The sequence below is a fragment of the Pundamilia nyererei genome, unplaced genomic scaffold, assembly GCF_000239375.1.
Source record: "Pundamilia nyererei isolate P.nyererei 1_Seehausen unplaced genomic scaffold, PunNye1.0 scaffold00142, whole genome shotgun sequence".
NCBI classification, from domain to species: Eukaryota; Metazoa; Chordata; class Actinopteri; order Cichliformes; family Cichlidae; genus Pundamilia; species Pundamilia nyererei.
The window spans coordinates 1,209,764-1,228,129 of record NW_005187543.1 but is presented as its reverse complement, the minus strand read 5'-3'; the positions used below and the strand labels follow the sequence as shown (position 1 = coordinate 1,228,129).

The window sequence follows — 18,366 nt, the reverse complement described above, 5'->3', positions numbered from 1 at the left end:
ATCATTTGTTTAGCAAAAATTTTTAGTGTCAGAGTTGTCGATTCTTTCCAAAGCTTCAGGGCTAGAACCACATCAATACTCTCATTACAGGCTTATTCAACTGTGGTAAGGTACCTGAGGAGATCCTTGGTGACATGGGGGAAGCCACACTTCAATCACTGATCAATACAATCCAAAACCTGCATGCACTGACTATAGGAATGTTGGCACATAGATGCACCTGGATGTTACTTCCTATACAATCTTTAATTTATATGTATTTCCAAAAATTATCAGATCATTTCTAATTATAGCTTTCCCTAAGTTTAACATACAAATCACCTTCTTTAAAGAAATCATGTAGCGCTCTGACGTCATCTCTCAACCATTCAGCCCATTAGAGAAACCCCCAACTTTACATATAACCTCCAGGTCTAGCTCAAGATAACTTGGGAAGTGATGAGTGTATGATTTGCAGCAAAAAGAAGAAAGGGGAAGGACTACAGACAGGATTCACAGGTGCCTCACATCCCCGTGGCTGGACAGAACAGGACTTGCCCCATGAAAGGAGAGCTTGTTATTGTTGATGTAGCAGACAAGGGGACTTCTGCCTTGAGTGCAGCTAAGGTTCCTAAACTGTGACACTACTGGTGTATTCATGAGTCTTTGTTGCACAGTTTCCATGGGGAATATGCGCAGAAACAGCACAACCGGGCCGAGTTTACCGGGTGGTCTCGAAATACAAATGACACACATTGTCAGAAGTAATGCCTAAAAACAACAGTGAGTGTTGAAATGTAAGGAATGTGGCAATCTGTAAAGACAACATATTAAAGAGAAGAAGGCAGAAGAGTGCATGTAATTGAGCAGGATTTTGTATGTATTGTGTTAAACACAGAGTTTCTACTGACTCACTTCATATGGCATGTGCTGTGATTATTGACAAAAGAGCTGAGACGAGATAAACTAAGCTCATTCACAGAATATCCATCAGCTACTTTCAAGTATTAAAATCACTTATTAAGAGCCTATCCATCAGGACAGGTAATACAAGTAAAGTCTCACAGCCACTCTCAGTCAGCAATTCCCCCAATATCTGTGTAGTAATACTAAAGTTACACTGAGCTTTAAGCATAAGGAATGGGAGCCAGTGATGAGATTTCCATGGAACAGGAGCTGTGAGCCCCTCAGCCCAATATACCTCACAAAATTAATGCTGTCTTCTTTATGGACATACTAACCCCGAGGAACACAGCTGAACTTCTGTGTATGGCAAGAAGACAGAGGCTTGTTTTCTAGGACTCAATTCTAACAACCTCCCTACAGAGCATGCAGCCTCATTCTTGTGCAACCGTTAAATAGTCACAGATGACAAATTGTAAAAACAAATGGGGAGAATTTAAGCTGCCATGTTGCACCCCTGATCTCACTGGAGGTCAGAGGGTAATAGGGCCTGGCACTATACAACCTCCATATATATGCTGGGCAATGATAAATCTGCAGCTGAAGCCCACAGTTGGTCAAACAGGGATGAACACATAACAATAAAAGGCAGTTTAGAAAGAGTTTTGCAAATTTGAGTAGGGAAGGACAAACATATGTGGGACCTATCACTTCAAACTCAAATCCCACTTCCTTTTTTCCCCTCCCCCTTTCTGATGTTGTTCTTGCCACAGTCTGATTCTGGTGGTTTCAGAATTGACTGCTCAGAGGAAGAAATTGAAGATATGGTTTATAAATGTTTCAAGTAAGCATTTCATCCCTGCCGATTCCTTCCAAATCCTCTCCAGGCACATGTTACTTTGAAATTTCCAAACTATGACTGACACACTTTGGTAGCTCAGGGCACAGTTCTTTGGACCGAAAAAAGAAAGGATAAGTGTGGTCATTTACTGGAATTGATGCTTGTTTTATTTATTTCACTGAATAGGAATCTTAAAAGTTCACTCCCTTCCCCAAAGGGATCGTGTAATTGTGTCTTATCTTGTTAAGTAGGTTACAGTTGTGGTCAGAAGTTTATATACACGTATCATGGGCATGAATGTCTTGGTAATTTGGGGACTTTTAATTATGCCTTTGAACTTTTCCTTTTCTTTTGTTCCAGGGTGGAATGATTGTACCGTATATATCTTTAATACTTTAAAAAACACTTTTTGGGGTTAAAATATATACATAAACTCACTTAAATCTTTGAATAAGTCATTCTGAAAATTCTATATCTTTTAACTTGACATGGCCAAGGCCTATTAACTTCTTGTTGCCTACTACAACTGGTAGCCTCCCTTTGCCAGCATAAAAAAGATTTGTTTGACAATTTTCACTGGATTGACCAATACTCAGAACAATGGGGAAGTCCAAGGAGTTCTGGGAAACTCTAAGAAGGAGAATTGTAGTATTTCTAAAGAACTGCAGAATCCAACAGCATCAGTTCAAATAGTTACACTGACGTGTCACCACTTTGCAAAGGTCTGGAAGAAGACCCAAGCTGTCACCCTCCATATGAGAGGATATTATTGAGGAAGTTCAAGAAAAACAACCAAGGCTCAAGACTCCCATGAAATGGAATAATGAAAAAAGAGAAATACCTCTAAATTCTTCAACTTCACCTGCTGTTTTAGCTGTTCAGCTGATATCTGCCCATTGCACATTATGGAGAGTGCACTTTAATCTCTAATGTTAACCCCCTCTGGTGATGCCACAGGGGGACAATTGAGCAGCTATACCTTAACCAGACACAGGGGGATGATGAGATCATCTAAATCCAAACCTTCCTGTCTGCAGTAAATTTTATAACCTTCACAACAATAGCTGTTAATAGCAACAAAAGCTTGTGATGGCACCAAAGAAATAAGACAGAAACACCTAAAGGTCAGCAAGATTTTTGATATGTTTTTAGACCATCCACCATGAGTCTTAAATCATACCTTCATGAACCTCTACCCTACTTTTAGACCTGCCTGCTAAGTGGGAAGGACAGAAAGACACAGTTCTTTTTGGTAGATCAAATATTGGACCTTTGTAAACAACATCTGGTGCAGAAAAACTTTGTTTAGTCATTGTAGCAACCCTCAGGACTTCACCACAGGGCAGCCAAGCAGGGCATGTAAACCAGCCTGGATTCTGTCTGCAGATATCTTTTAATATTATTAAACACATCAACATGATGTCATCCTTCACCCAGATCTGAAGGAATGTGCGGCTTTAAGACTTTCTATGAAGATGTCATCAGAGCTTGCTGGCTGGATCCACCGCAGTTCATCTTAGTGTTATCTGCTGAGCTTTTCACTTTTTCAGACTAAACCGTTTCAGCTTAAGCAAGAGTAATACAGACCTCTTGTTAGGCAGATATTGACCTACAGAAATCAGATGCTGATTTTAGGATGAGTCATTTCCTGATTGGCAACCACTCAGGGCGGTGACTAACCACATGTTGGAGATCTAAAATTATATCCTGCAAAAACCTGACGCCGCTGTAACCAAACAATAAGTGACGTTGAGCTTGATAACTGACAAAGCTAGACTGGCAAGATGCCTACTTTCCAGTCATTAATGTTGTAACATAAATATGAATTGAAGTTTCGGCCAAGACTCCTGTGCTGCAATCACCTTCCTCATTAAAATGGAACAACCTATAAATCTTCAGCAGTCAGTTGAAGGTATTCTTGTTGGCCACACTGGCAGTTCAAACAAAATTTATTGTTCCCAGCTATGAATTTACTTGACAAAGCTAGAGTTGGACACGTCATGATCAAACGTTCACTTCTGCACCACTCTCAGGGGTGATATGTCTTTGTCTGTTTCATTGTTTTATCTAACACCACCTGTATGTTATACAGATGCGCTCTGGCTCCTGGTATGCTCGCAGATAGCTTCATCCACTAAGAGGGTTTAGAAAATATACTACTGACCTGGCCCTCAAACATATTTCTAAAGCAACACTACCAAAGTTGTACTGACAGAGTTGATAATAAGTCCTGGATTGAATAAACACTTAAGCTGAGACTGGGATCATTTTTCAGCCTGTAGTCAGATGGTGTACCTCATGCAGGTAACAGAGCTCATATTAGCCTTGATAAGTCCATCCTCAGATGTACAGCAGAGGTCCAGAGTAAACACAGGCATTCGAAAGAAGCAATACATCAGAAAAGAGCGAGGAAGGAGAAAAGCTAAAGCTAGTGCCGTGTAAACAGACATGAAAAGAAGTCATTGCCACTGAGCCGTTCATCACCATCACCACTGGCTGATTTCCTTCCAGGGGTAAAGCATTGGTGAGGAACTCTGACCAAACTAAGAACAAGCTGAGCGAAGTCCATTTAAAGCATGCGGGGTCTATTTAACACTCAAACTGCTTTTAGGAGCCACATGTGTTTTGTAAGTCACAATTCTCAAAAACAGATGGAGATTCCAATTGTGTTCTAATTACATGCAAGAGTAAACAGACTAAATACAGCATCATCATCACTTTTTTATCATAGTCAGTTATGCTAATCCATGGCTGAGCACCAGATGACTTTGTTAATGTGAGGTCAGCTTTTTTCCCCCCAATCATATTTGCAATAAGTGAGAAAAGTATCACCCGTGAAGAAGGCCAAGTCTGCAGGCTTGTTGCCATTCCTGTGGAGCTGTACTGGGCACGGCATGGCTCTGACCTGACACGCTTAAAGTAAATGTTTATGTTGATTTATGAGATTTGGTGTTCACTCTATTTACAATCTAAATTTAGCATTAGTCAAAAACGGCTTGAATACTTTTTTGCAAAAGCAGATAAATCCCAGTTACCCTCGCTGTTAAAACACCAAAATCAGGGCCAGAATTAAACACGTTAACAACTGGTAGGTGCATTTTTGGTGAACTTTTAATACTCTTACTCTTTAATACTTTAATAATCTATCAAATAATTTGGTCCATGTGTTGAGGTCAGCAGTCTAAGTAAAGAAGCCCAAAACTCGTTCTTCCAGGACACCTCACCCAGCTCGTCCAGGGGAACGCCGCTGAATGAATGTCACTGAATACTGATTAAATCATAAGGTACTTAAAGTATTAGTTTAAGGGTGTGCGCACTTATACAGACCGCTTATTGTGCTTTTTTCTCCACCCAAACAGATGTGTTTGTTTTTCAGTCAAATCGTACATAGTGGCATTTCTGCTAAAGGTCACATTAAAGGTGGAAAGGTTTTGAAATTATTTATTGTGGCCTTATTTTTTAACATCATGAAAGCCTTTCATCTTAACAGTGGTGTCCATGCCTTTAATATCCACTGTAGAGGTATTAGAGGCTCTAATAAAGATGCCCTTCCCGAGAAACTCAAAGTAATTTGGATTATGGGGCAGTTAACTAGACTAACAGCCAACCAGGAAGCACGTGAGTAAATTTGAGCATTTTGTTGTTCTCTAAAATCTTTAGATTTACCTTGATAAATCAGTCAGTGTGACTTAGATGATATGCTAACATAGCTAGTGTGGTTTGGCTGATAACTGTCATACATTTACATAAATCTCACTACACCCAACATCTATAGGTAGATGGTAGCCCCTCCCAGAGCCTGGTCTGCTGGAGATTTCTGTCTGTGAAAAGCGAGATTTTCCTTCTCACTGCCGCCAAGTGGTTGCTCAAAGCGGATTGTTTGATGGATGGGGCTTTCTCTGTACTATTTTAGGGCCTTTCCCTTACAATACAAAGCACCTTGACCACTGCTGATGATTTGGCGCTATATAAATAAAATTGAATTGAACATAAAGTTAAGACTTTAAAAAGTGGATTCACATTTGATTGATGTCACTGTGGCTACATCCACCTTTTAAATACAGTCTCTGATTAACACACTATTATTTCCAAAACTGACACCGAGTACATCTGAGGCTGATGGGAACAGCCTCTTTAGTTAATCTGTCACGAATGAGGATGATAAGTTCATCCGCACGGAAACCTTAAAGTTTGTAGCAATTACAGATCATGAATAGCTGTTTAGAGACTTCAAGCTTATGGTGGCAATAAAGGAAAGAAGAAAGAAACATATCTCTTTAGACCATCCACAAGCCCTAGATCTTTGTTGCTAGTGATACTAAAGAAGCCAATTGTACAAGACCCTCATTTCATACCACCATAAATTTCTGTCCTATTTTTAGAACTGCTTGTGGAGTAGGAAGGAGGAAAAGACATAATTCTTTTTAAAGAAAAAAACAACAACATTTCACCTTTGTGAGCCACATCTGGAGAGGAACAGCTTAGTTTTGCCACTGCAGACAGGCCATCAATGAGGCAGCCAGGCAGGGCTTATAAACCAGCCTGAAGCAACATCTCATCCTTCACCCAGATCTGAAAGTAGGGCTGGGCGATATATCGAGTTTTTTAAAAATATCGATATATTTTCATACGAGATATAAGATGTGACAATATCGTTTATATCGATATAGCTTATGTTACGTTATAATTATACTTGTGGAGCCGCAGGTTTGCCTCTCTTTCGTCCACTTTTGTCTCTACGCTGCGTTACTCGGCCTCGCCTCTCCTTCACTGAACACAACTCCGCCTCCCCCATAGCTTCACCTGCAGGCAATGACAAGATGAAAGCGGAAAATCTCCGTTAGCGAGTTACCGCGGATCGTCCCGTGCGTGGGGCTGGACGGCGTCAACGTGTTAGCGAGCTAACCACGCTAACGAGCTAACCGCGCTAACGACATGCAGCCCGGAGGAGCTGCACGGCCTAAAATCCTTTCATTTTCTCAAAACTCGACAGTGCGCCTTATGTATGAATTCTGGTTGTGCTTACTGACCGCGAACCGATTTTATGTGGTACACAGCGCTCAGCAATCTGTCCAAAAATGTTTTAATAGGACTTTGCTAAGCTACGGAGCTGCACCGCTTGATGGATTGTCGGAGGATTACGGCTACCGAGGAGGAGCCTCGCGGAGTGATACGTACTGTGCTTCAACGTAATATTACCGTACTGTGTGTGTATAAGGACCACAAATGGCACCTGTTCAGAGACGTGGTGCAGCTGTGAAATCTGTCTCTTTGTTATTATGCTCAGCGTCTATTAGTTTACATTTTGACTGCACAATTGTGAGCTTTTTGTTATGCACAAAAACAACATTGTTTTCTTTTATTTATGGACCATGATTATTTAATAAATGCTGATAATTTATTTTTAAGTAATTTCTTCATGTACATCTACACTGTATGTAAATAAAAGTGCCCGTGTGACATCTGGGACACAGTGTGACTAGAACTCTCTTTTTGTTCTTAACTTATGGCTTTAAAAAAAAAAAATATCGAGATATATATCTTATATCGCCATCCAGCTAAAAAATATCGAGATATGAATTTTGGGTCATATCGCCCAGCCCTATCTGAAAGCACGTGCAACTCTGAGCCCCTCAATGAAGCTGTCATTGTGGCTCCAGCTGGCAACTGGAGCCCCTGCACAACTGAGTATTAGGAGGTTTTTCTGAGCTCCATTCACCTTTTCCCAGTAAACAGTGTTCCAGTTTAAGGAAGAGTAGCACAGCCATGAGAGGGCTACAATACTACTGATGCCGGAGGGCGGCCAGAGGACACAACATCTGGACCTTGTGAGTGTGTATATACATGCTGCCAAACAGTATCTCTCCACTGGGGTCATAAATCTGTCTGAAATCCCATTCACCTAGGCTTTCTCCTGCTCACAGCTAAACCTTACAGATATCTGACTAATCGACCACGACACATTTGAAAATGAAGCGAAAAAGAGAGAAGTAACAGAAAAGAAAAAAAGGAAAACAAGACAAATGTTTCCTTAAAAGCCAAACAAAGGATGGAATCACAGATAAGCTGAGAAAAAGTGAGAGACACTTCATGAATTTACAAAATATGCACAGGGGATCAGTTACACCTGCTCGAATGACAGAGTAAAGGAAGTAAAGGAAATGACATCACATCTGGGAAAAGAATAAAGCGTCCACATCAAGATCAGGGCAAATATTTTACAGACTAAATCATAAAAATACTGAATTCAGTCTAATAACAATAAAGAAGGAATGCCCAAGAAGGATAAAAAGAAAGGATGAAAGAATTGTTGGCAGTGATAATGCAATTCAAACTGAAGTGACAGCAGGCAGGGTTTACACCGAGGTCAAACACTTTACAGGCAACAGGAAAGTGCCAGTCAGCAGTCTGGCCAATTATGCTTTTATGGGTCTATTAAATATCCTCTCTCAATATAAACAAATGAAGATCATTCCATCTCCTTCTGTCCTTCTCCCTCAGCTATTTAACTTTTGAACTTGAGCAGACGGTGTGCACATCTGTGTCACTCACCGAGAATGTTGATTCACCCACCAGGATGAATATCAGGTGTCTGTATGCACATATGGGAACTATCACAATCTCTCCATCCCTCTATTTCACAGCCCCTCTTTCTGTTCGGTTTTTCAATGTTCTCTATATCAGCTCAATGGGAGTGTATTCAACAATGAGTGCCAGCAGTCAAGAATTTAATTTAATGTACTGGAAGAATAAGTACTCATTTCATCCTGTCTTATAACAGTGTGTTGACACTGTCCAGTCTGATAATGTGGGCTTAAAGTTGGTAGGTGTCAATCATCTGCTGCTGCTCAGCTTCCTCAAATTTAAAAAAAGGGATCTTACGTGTACTCTATATTAAATAATATTTGAAAATTTTGGAAAATCCTATCATTAACTGCCTTACAAGATTTACAGTATTGTACAAACGTCTTGGACCACCCCTAATTTCATTAAATTGTGCTAAGAAAATGGGAAATGGGTGCAGAGATTTAATAAAACATGCAAAAATACATGGAAATACAGTTTACAAGGCCAAAACTATTTGTACAATTGTAACAAGCTTAAAGGTTAGTATTTGGTCTGACCACATTTATCACGTATTCTTGTAACTTTCTGCATTGGCAGTGTGTTTGGGATCATTATCATGCTGAAAATGAAGCTGTTGCCAATCAGCCGTTTTCTATGGTACTGTATGATGGATCAAAACCTGACAGTACTTTTTGATGTTTATAATTTCATCAGTTTTAACAAGATTTCAATCACCAGCCACAACTCACGACAGAGCCTCCAGCTGACTTTGGATGCCGACTGTCGTATCTCTTTCCTGCCCTCCTCCGTACCAATTGATGATAGTTTAAACCAAAACTATGACATTTGGATTCATTGCTCCACAAGACACGTTGTTGCTGATTTTCACTCCAGTTCTTGTGTAATTTGGCATACCTCAGCCTTTTCTTCCCATTTCCCTTCCTTAAGATTGGCTTCTTGATGAGCCTGATACATCTGTCAGGTCTTTGCTGCATTGTTTACTATTTTTTAAGGACATGACTTTCAGATAAGGTTATTTCTGCTGTAGAAAGTTTTGTCTTCCTTTCACTTCTTCTTCTGTCCTCCATTTGCCCAGTTTCCTCCTATCTGTTTAGGATACACTGCACGCAATGCTAAAATATAACAAGTTTTTGGTTAATCGCCTTGGAAATCGCTGGTGCAAAATATTTTATGCCTGTCAATAACTGTGTTATTGTTGATATTTTCTGCTAGTAACAAAGCGCCTAAAGATACAATTCAAAATCGGGTCTTTCTTAACTTGTCTGTTATTTATAGATTATTCATCCTGATTCATCCTTTGAGTTAGGTCCCTTTGTTATGCTTGAATTATTCATAGGTTAGGGTTAGTTAAATACCAGGTTTGGACAGAAAATGAGTGCTAAAGCAATCAATGTAAAAAAAAGAAAAACTTTTAAAGACCGTTAGAAAGCCTGGAAAACAATTGCTCAATACCACTGTAGAAATTACAAGAACATTTACTTCTTGAATCAAAATATCAGGAAAAGAGGAGTGCGTCAAAGACTTTTGCAAAGTAGTGTATTTAACATGGTACAACTCTGACTAAAGGTAACAAAATCCACCTGCCAGAACCATAACGTACACTCATTCATTTGTTTTAATAGTTTATAAATGATGTAAAAATGACGTACAAAGCCAGATCAGCTTCTCTATTGCCAGCAGTGCATCACATGATTGCAGCTGCAACCTGCTCCTCATTTTCTTTCCCCAAAGAATCGGCCTTCTTTTATTTTTATTTCCACTCCTCTAATCAATAACTCCTTGCCTCGTCGCTTTCATCACCCTTAAAACAGACTCCCTCTCAGTCTTTTCATCTGTGGCTAATTAGTCTTTTAGCGATTGCTCGGTTTTCATCATCCTTTTCTGCCTTCACGGGCCATTTAACTTGTGTTTTAGGTCGGGATTTGCTGTCTTAAATGTAACTCGGACTCCACAGAAGCTTCTACTAGAAATAGGACAGAGGGGGAGGTAAGACGAAGAAGAGAGTTGGGGTGGGTCGGGGGGTGGGTGGAAAATGGTAATCAAACCAGCCGTTTTATGCTTTCATTTCCTCTGCCGCCTACCGCCGCTTTTTCTCTGTTAATTGGAACCATACTATTTTTTTTTTTGTTCAATTCTCCAAAGTCAGGAAGACACAGTCCCTTTTCTTATTTTTGCACACTGCCTTTTCTGATGTCTCCCTTCCTGAAAATGAAAATTAATGTGCAGGGTCAGCAGGTGGACAACAGTGTAAATCCAGCTGTAACAGCATAAATCCATAATATGACCCCATTTCCATGTAATTGAAATGTTTCCTGAATTCACGATGCATATAGAATTTTTTTGGTGTTGACACTATTGTGATTAAAACAACTCGCATCTATTTTAGAGCCTTGCAGACTGATCAGCGTCAAAGAACCAAAACAATCCTGCTCGCTGTCAATCTTTAATGCTCGTGGGTTCACATTTTGATCCTAAAATTCTTACACACAGTAGGCCAGATTATTTTCCAACAATAAAATGCAGCTACAGAGCTTACTAATAGCATTAACTTTTACAATTTACCACACAGACATCCTTATTTTTTCGTTTTTGACTTGCCTACAGTCAATTTTTCCGCCTGTCTCATTTCCCCTGTGTCAGCAAATGAAAAGTCCCGCTCAAGATGAACTGAGATGTGAGCCAACACGACAATGAGCACAGCTAAGGGGCCACGTCTACTCTGCAGACAACAGGCAAGGCCTGCAGCCCCTGGGGAGGTTCTACACACTGGACTTTCCCCAAGTTTACATATATATCTATATATAGATAAATATATAGATATATAAATAGCATCCAGCTACAATGGAATATACAGAAGTCTTTTCTTTAAGCCAGATGTTTAGATTTTCTTCTCCCTTTTAAATGCATCCACTTTTACTTTCTAATAGATGAGAAAGTGTGGAGAGCTTAAGAGAGAGATGAGTAGAAATGGGAAATGAATCATGAGGAAAAGGCACATAGTCCACCTTTACACTGGAAACATCAATCTTAGGGGGATCAAAGACGTGTTTTCTCAGTTTCATCCTACACATGCCCCACATTCTGAATATACATCATATGTCCTAGAGTTCCTTCAATGTAAGATAGCAGGTGCAATGCTGCGATGCATGTTGTTTTTAGTTTTGCTTTTTTTTGCTTTTCGTTTCAGGAAAAAGAAAATAAATCATAGAGACTAAATGGCACTGAAGGAGGAATTTTGGCCTGCTCTTCTTTACAATATTGCTTCAGTTCTTTGAGGTCGGTGGGCATTTATTTCTCTTAAGGTCCCGCCACAGCATTTCAGTCGGGTTGAGGTCTGAACTTTCACCGAGCCATTGCAGCACCTTGATTCCTTTATTTTTCAGTTATTCTGTAGTCGATTTATTGCTGTGTCTCGGCTCATCGTCTTGTTGCATGACCAAAAATTAGCCCAAGCTTTAGTTGGTATGACGTGGTTGTGCTGATAAGCTGTGTTTGGCTTTAACCAAACATAATGCTGTGCATTATGATCAAATATTTCCACTTTGGTCTTGTCTGTTCAAGGAAAACTGCTTCAGACGTCTATTGGTTTACTCAAAAGCAACTTCACAAATGAATGAATAAAGTACTCTGATTCTGATGTTTCTGAACATGCTAACTGAGGACTGTAGTGTCTGAAATGTAGCATTGCATTACATGGTCTGACCTTGATATGCATTTGCTGGGACACTGGAAGATTGGTAACTGTCCTCAATGCTTCCATTTGTTAACGATCTTTTTTGCTGTAGAACAATAGATTTTAAATTATTTGGAAACGTCTTACCTCCTCAACATTGTATTAACTACCACCAAACTGCCAAAAACTTGTGGTTTTGTTGAGGTGCTCACATTTACTGATGATCAATTAATCGAATGCATTTCATTAGCAATACTTCTACTACTGCTTACCATCTTAATTCCTATGAAAGCAGTAAAGGTATACTTTTCACAGGAATCCATAGAGTCCTGTTAAAACTTCACATGTAATCTAAGATTCATTTACTCAAAATATTTAAGGCACTGAACTTATTTAATTGCTTATTTTAGACCACTGCAAACCCGGAGATCACAGCTGCCTAAACATGGGTGACTGATGGATTAAGCATACTCTCACAGCATCTAGAAAAGGGATCAGTTAAATTCTATCTAAGATAATAGAGTTGTATAATAAAGCCATGAATCATACACTAGAATGTCATAAAAATCTATCAGAAGCTCAACTCCAAGGCAGCTTTAGATTTAGATTGTGATTTTTGGTCTGGGCTATGTGAACAAATCACTTTATCTGCCGAAGAAATTAAACACTTAAGTGGTGCAAAAACTGTATATATGAGCCAGGCTGCTAATTGGGGCATTTGGCCACTGCTAGAAATCCAGCAGCCAACAGCACCAGCCTTCGCTATGCTCACCACTTTCCAGGATCCCGGGACAACATACTGGACCCAATCGCACCACTCTGACGATACCAACAGTGTGCCTACTAGCAGGGGCCTCCCTCTGGGAAAACCATCCAAGGTCACAGAAGTTTTCCTTGGCTCAGCACACCATACAGACTTAGCTGGTTCCTGGAACTATCTTGATTAACGGGACCAGTAAATTCCCCAAATCAGTCTTTCAGTCCAAAAGAAGCAAAATCCAGCCAGAGGAGATTTCAAGTGTATGTTTGGTGATCTCCAGGGTTTTTGATGGTTATTGTGGTTAAGGTTCAAGCAATGACTATTACAGAGATGCACTTAGTGGCTCGGTCTTTTAAATCCAACCAGAGATTCATGGGTCAGGATAGGGCACAAATGACAGAGGGAGGAATGATCTTGCTGATGACAGCAAGAACTGCCAACACCCGGGGTGATGAGAATCTGCACGCCAGACCTGAGCCACAATAACAAAGAGACAATTCTTTTGTTTTCTTTTTTTTTTCCATGTGCAAAAAAATAGAAGAGCGTTTCTGACTGAGCCGGAGCCTACACAATTAATCATGCCAACACTGTTGAAGACCCCACGAGGCCGCTCAGTCTTTGTAGCCTGACCCAGCCCTTTAGTGCCTGTTGTCATTTATGGCTCTTTCATAGCTGCGACGGATACAGTTGGCTGGCTGCACTCCCTCTCTGAAACCACATCATAGAGGCTTCACATCTTCAAAGTATACCCCCATGCCTTTGCATAGAAGCATGAGTTGCGAGCGCTGAGAGTCAATCGAGAGGCACACGTGTGCAAAGCATGTCATTTTCACGTCCGTGTCATTATACTCCAGGAATCCTTTACCCTGTGTAAATACTGGAGGCTGTTCCTTTAATTGCTTCCGTTCCAAAACGATTGTTTATATTCAGTAATTAAAGTTAGGTATTGGAGCTTTCCTGTATTGATTTCAAAGACCTGTGAAATTATTGATATTACGGGAAAAAAAGATCACAATAAATATGAGAACAAGTAGTTTAATGGGATTATAATGGCCACAGCAGGTGCTAGCCTAAAGGGACAATGAGATGAGGCAAGTGTATAAAATCCCAACCAGGCTTATATCTTTTAAACACTGGATTTAATTTCAATGGCTATTGCCCAAGTGTTGACCTCTTGCACACTGCATGTGAAACACCCAAGCATGGGGAAGCTGAGTGACACACTGATTAATTACCTCGTCTTTGCTATGCTAACAAACAGCTCATTCTCCTCTCCCAATTACAACATGCCTTCTAACACTCAGCAGCTTCACTCCAGGAAAATTTCCATTTAGCTCTTGCATGAAACCACAAATTGCAGCAGAACCTGTTGTCTTATGAGACTCAATTAGTAAAAGATGACCCAAGCTTGCTTTTGTTGGAAAAGGATGTAGCATTTAAAAGACTTGTGTGAGCCAGAATTTCAGCCCCCGCCGCCGCCACCACCCTCCTCTTTCCATGCTCAATAGTTTCCACTGTTAAGAACTCATTACATACTTTGGCCTTGGAGAGGAAAAACATTTAGCACCTATGCAGGTATGCACACCTGTGTCCAATGCTCAGAATCAGTGTAATAGCACGGGAATAGAGGCCATTCTGCATGTGCATCCCCTTGGAGGTTAAGGGGAATATTTTGGGAAATTTTTCAATACTGAACATCTAAATCTTTATTTTTTTTGCAAAAATACCACTGCTATGTGGTTTAAAGCAAGAATTTTATTGATGCTAACAGCAGAAACCTCTGCCCAACAGTACAAAACCATCTCAAAGCAATCCTTTTTGAATTAAAACACAAGTTGCAAGTCCTCTGGGGCTTGTGCTGAATAGCTATAGTTAAGTTTATGCAATACGGAAAACAGCCTAAAAATGTGTACAGAGATGTCACAGTCTCACATGCCACCCGTTGAAACATTGTTAAAAAAACAGCTGCCCCTTCATGGCAATGATGATCCCCAGTGGCTGTAGCCTTGCCCAGCAGGAACATGTGCCCTGCTGCACCACAAAAACTGCTTTGGAGCAACTGCAGGAACACATCAAAGAGACAATCACAGTCTCCAAACAACCCATATCCACCATCCACTGAAGCATCCGAGGGGATGTGCCATGCAGGTCACGACTGATCCACAGAGACCCCACCCTACTGCTCAAAAAACCCAAAAGACCTGTTGCCAGTGATCAAGTTGAGCCTGTTTTAAGAGCTCCTGTATACATTATTACAAAGGTGGTTTTAAAGCTGCTGCAAATGATTTATAACGCTTACATTTTCCCATTTGGATTCCACCAGTGATTTATTGGTATGATATGACACATTTTAGTAAAACAACACTATTATTCAGCTTGATCTATACTGTTATTTTGCCAATTATCTGCAATTATACAATAATGACATAATCACTGCATAAACTGTTTATCTTTTTCACAATATAATGAGTTTGACATTCCTTATTGCAGAACTTTATATATCGAAGTCTTAAAGGAGCTTTGTATATTCAATATAACATGGGAAATTGTTGAAATAATTTTAGTTACATTACTGTTTATCATGTAAATCACATTGTAGTGATTACATAGCTAATGAAATGAATTCAAGTGCTTTCCACTTGAATTATGTGATTAAAGATATCATAGAGAGAAAACACAGGCTGTATTTTTTATGTGAAATATCGCCACCATTTTGTCAAACTAAGATCAACAAGCCTAGTTTTGGACAGAGCCCACGCTGTTCTTTATTTCCTGAGGGCACTCTGAGGCTGGCCTCGGATGTCTTTCAGTTCCTGCTCTCTCCTTCTACAGTGGAGGTCTACTGCACAGCATATGGATGCAAGTCTCATCACAATCTGACAGGTCAGCTTCTGCTTATGCTGTTTGGCATTTCACAGGCTCTCCAGATGTGGTGATTTCTATTGTAGATGTCATTGAATGCATACAGCAATACATCTTTCATGCACTCCTCGTGGAGCCCGAAGGAGGTCCAAAGAGAACCCACTCCACACAAGGAAAGTGCAACCCAAATAATAACTAATCCTCAGGTCAATTCACACGCAGCATCACACACCTGCTCATTCACATCACATTCTGCTGCTCTACCTCCAAAGCAGACTTCTCCCTTCTCCTGTAATTCCTCCAGGAGCAGCATGCTTTTTCCGATTTTAAACAGAACACAGAAAAAAAAAATCTGTATTTTTTAAATGCATCATATAAGTAAAACAGCAAAATAGGCAATTAAGGTCATGCTGAAAACTAAAGCAGAGATAATGAGGGCAAACTGAGGTGAAGTAAAATTGGAGCTTATAAGATCCTGAAACGGCGCTGATGTCGGTTCATTATATTTTTCTATCCCATTTAAAAATAATGATGAAGCGACCGATTCCCATGTGAACTGATCCCTGTTTTCCAACTCTTTCTTCTTAGCCTGCGCTTAAATCAAAGAAAACGCAGATTCAGAGAAAAAATGACAGACAAGCTAAAAAAGAAGCCAATTCCCATGGCGGTGGATCCATTATCTCAGGATGCGGCAGGGGAAAAAAAGACAAGAAAAAAAAAAAAGAGCTAATCATCAACTATTTTTGGCTCCAGGTGTGACCCACATGTGTGCACAGAGTCTTCATTACTTGGAAAATGGGAGTCTCAGAGCAGCCAGCACACTAATGGGGCCTCCGCTCCACAAACAACACACACATGTGAGCAAAGGGCTTCGGTGCTGCCAGCTGGCATCCACTCTTTTACCCCCTGTCCTCTGAAAAACACACCCACAAACACAAATCTGGATTGTTAATGGAGCTAACACCCCCTCAAACCTTTGGCCCCGCTACTCCCCCCAACCCCTCATGCTTTGAGACATCACGTAGCTTACAAAGAGTCAATGCGCATAGAGAAGAGACTGTAGGTCACAAACTAAGCACTGGTAAAGTAATCATAACTGAGACGTTTTCCATCCAATTCTGCTAATAGAACAGCCACATTTTCTGCCACTGTTTAGCTGAGCTGCCTGGATAGAAAAACTCCTCATTAGGAAAGAGTCTCCTCAGTTTCCCTGAAAGTAACTAAGACTGGCAGCGGGGCGGCAGCCAGTAACACAGGGAGCAGAGATTGAGAGAGAAAAGGAAAGAAAGAGGAAAACGGGGGAGGGGGCACAACATCTGGGCTGAGTTAACCACTGGCCATTACAAGGTCCTGAACTCAGCAGGGTCTGATGGAGAAAAGATACAAGCACAAAATACTGTGCATGATACTGATTGGGGAGGACGGTGAGTATTCACATAAAGACAAACCACAGGAGTAGGACAGAAACATCACATGGAATTATGTGTGCACCAGCGACGAAATACGACAGCCCCTAGGAGGTCAAAGGTTGGATCAGCCTACTAACAGGCAGCTTGACTTTGGCAGATTATAACATATAACAACTGTATAGAGTCTTGAATCTGTAGCATAACTTATACAAACAGTGAAGATGTGTTGCGATAAAGAAAATAAAACTAATGTACGTATAACAGTCTTCACTGGCATTACATGTAAAATGTGAATATTTGTTCAACCGCACCACTGTGTGCAGTCTGCTGCACACTTACTGAAAAAGAGGATGTTCTGAAGACGCTGTGGGAAGGTAAACAGGAATATTTCTGATATGGCACGTTTATATTCAGGATGAGAAATTGATGTTGAAAACATTTAGCACTAAAAAGCTGTTTAACAGCACATGAAAGCCTGTCCCTTAAATCGTTTTAAACATTTTTTTCCCTCCACAAATTGCCCTGTTCCAGCCATGTTCAGATATACTGGTATATAGACAAATACTTTTTAAAACACAGAAGCATTTTTGGCTCAGTTTAAAGTTAAATTATGCTGTTTGTGTAGCTGGAATTCGGAGCTCAGCTTTGAGTAAGCCCGTGACATATTCTTGGAATAAGTTCCGGTTCTTTAAAGACATTATATTTCACATTTCACAACGTTGCCTCCATATCCCTGTGGTGTTAGTATTAGACATTCTCCGAACTCTAAACAAGCTTCATTCTGCGGGAAGTGAAACTTCATTCTCTGGCAAGCACGGATCTTCTGCAATCAGAAATAACTTGTTGGTAGAATACTGAACAGTTATGAAACTATGAGAGTTTGTATTGACACTAGATGCATATTTTGATACTCCATTGAATATTAATGAGAGGTTTGGCTTTAAATTAAGCCTCCACAACCGGGGACTTGAGGAAATTGCTTCAATCAAAGTCAATATTTCTATTATATTTTGAGGCAGATTAAAATTTTATAAGATCACATAGTTGTATATCGGCAAATATTGTTAATAAAAAAATATTTTTTTGTCAGGGATCCTTCTTCTCTTCTTTTGGCTACTCAACAAGTCACCTGCCTCCGTCTTACCTCGTCCCGAGTATCCTCCTCTATCACTCCTCTGCATGTCCCCTTTCACTAAATCCATGAATCTCCTGTGTTCAACATCCTTTCTCCAGTATATGCACTATCGCTTCTCTGCACATGTCCAACACATCTCAACCTTGCCTCTTTCTGTCTCCACAAATCTCAACCTGAATGTTTGCTCCGATATACTAACTTCTAATCTTGTCACCT

At 40.2% G+C, this 18,366-nt stretch overlaps 1 protein-coding gene across 2 annotated transcripts in view; it reads right to left on the bottom strand.

The window, feature by feature from the left end:
- LOC102206980 (mitochondrial import inner membrane translocase subunit TIM16-like) overlaps positions 1-18,366 on the bottom strand; it is a 111,536-nt gene that overhangs the window by 75,910 nt on the left and 17,260 nt on the right. The window lies entirely within an intron of this gene.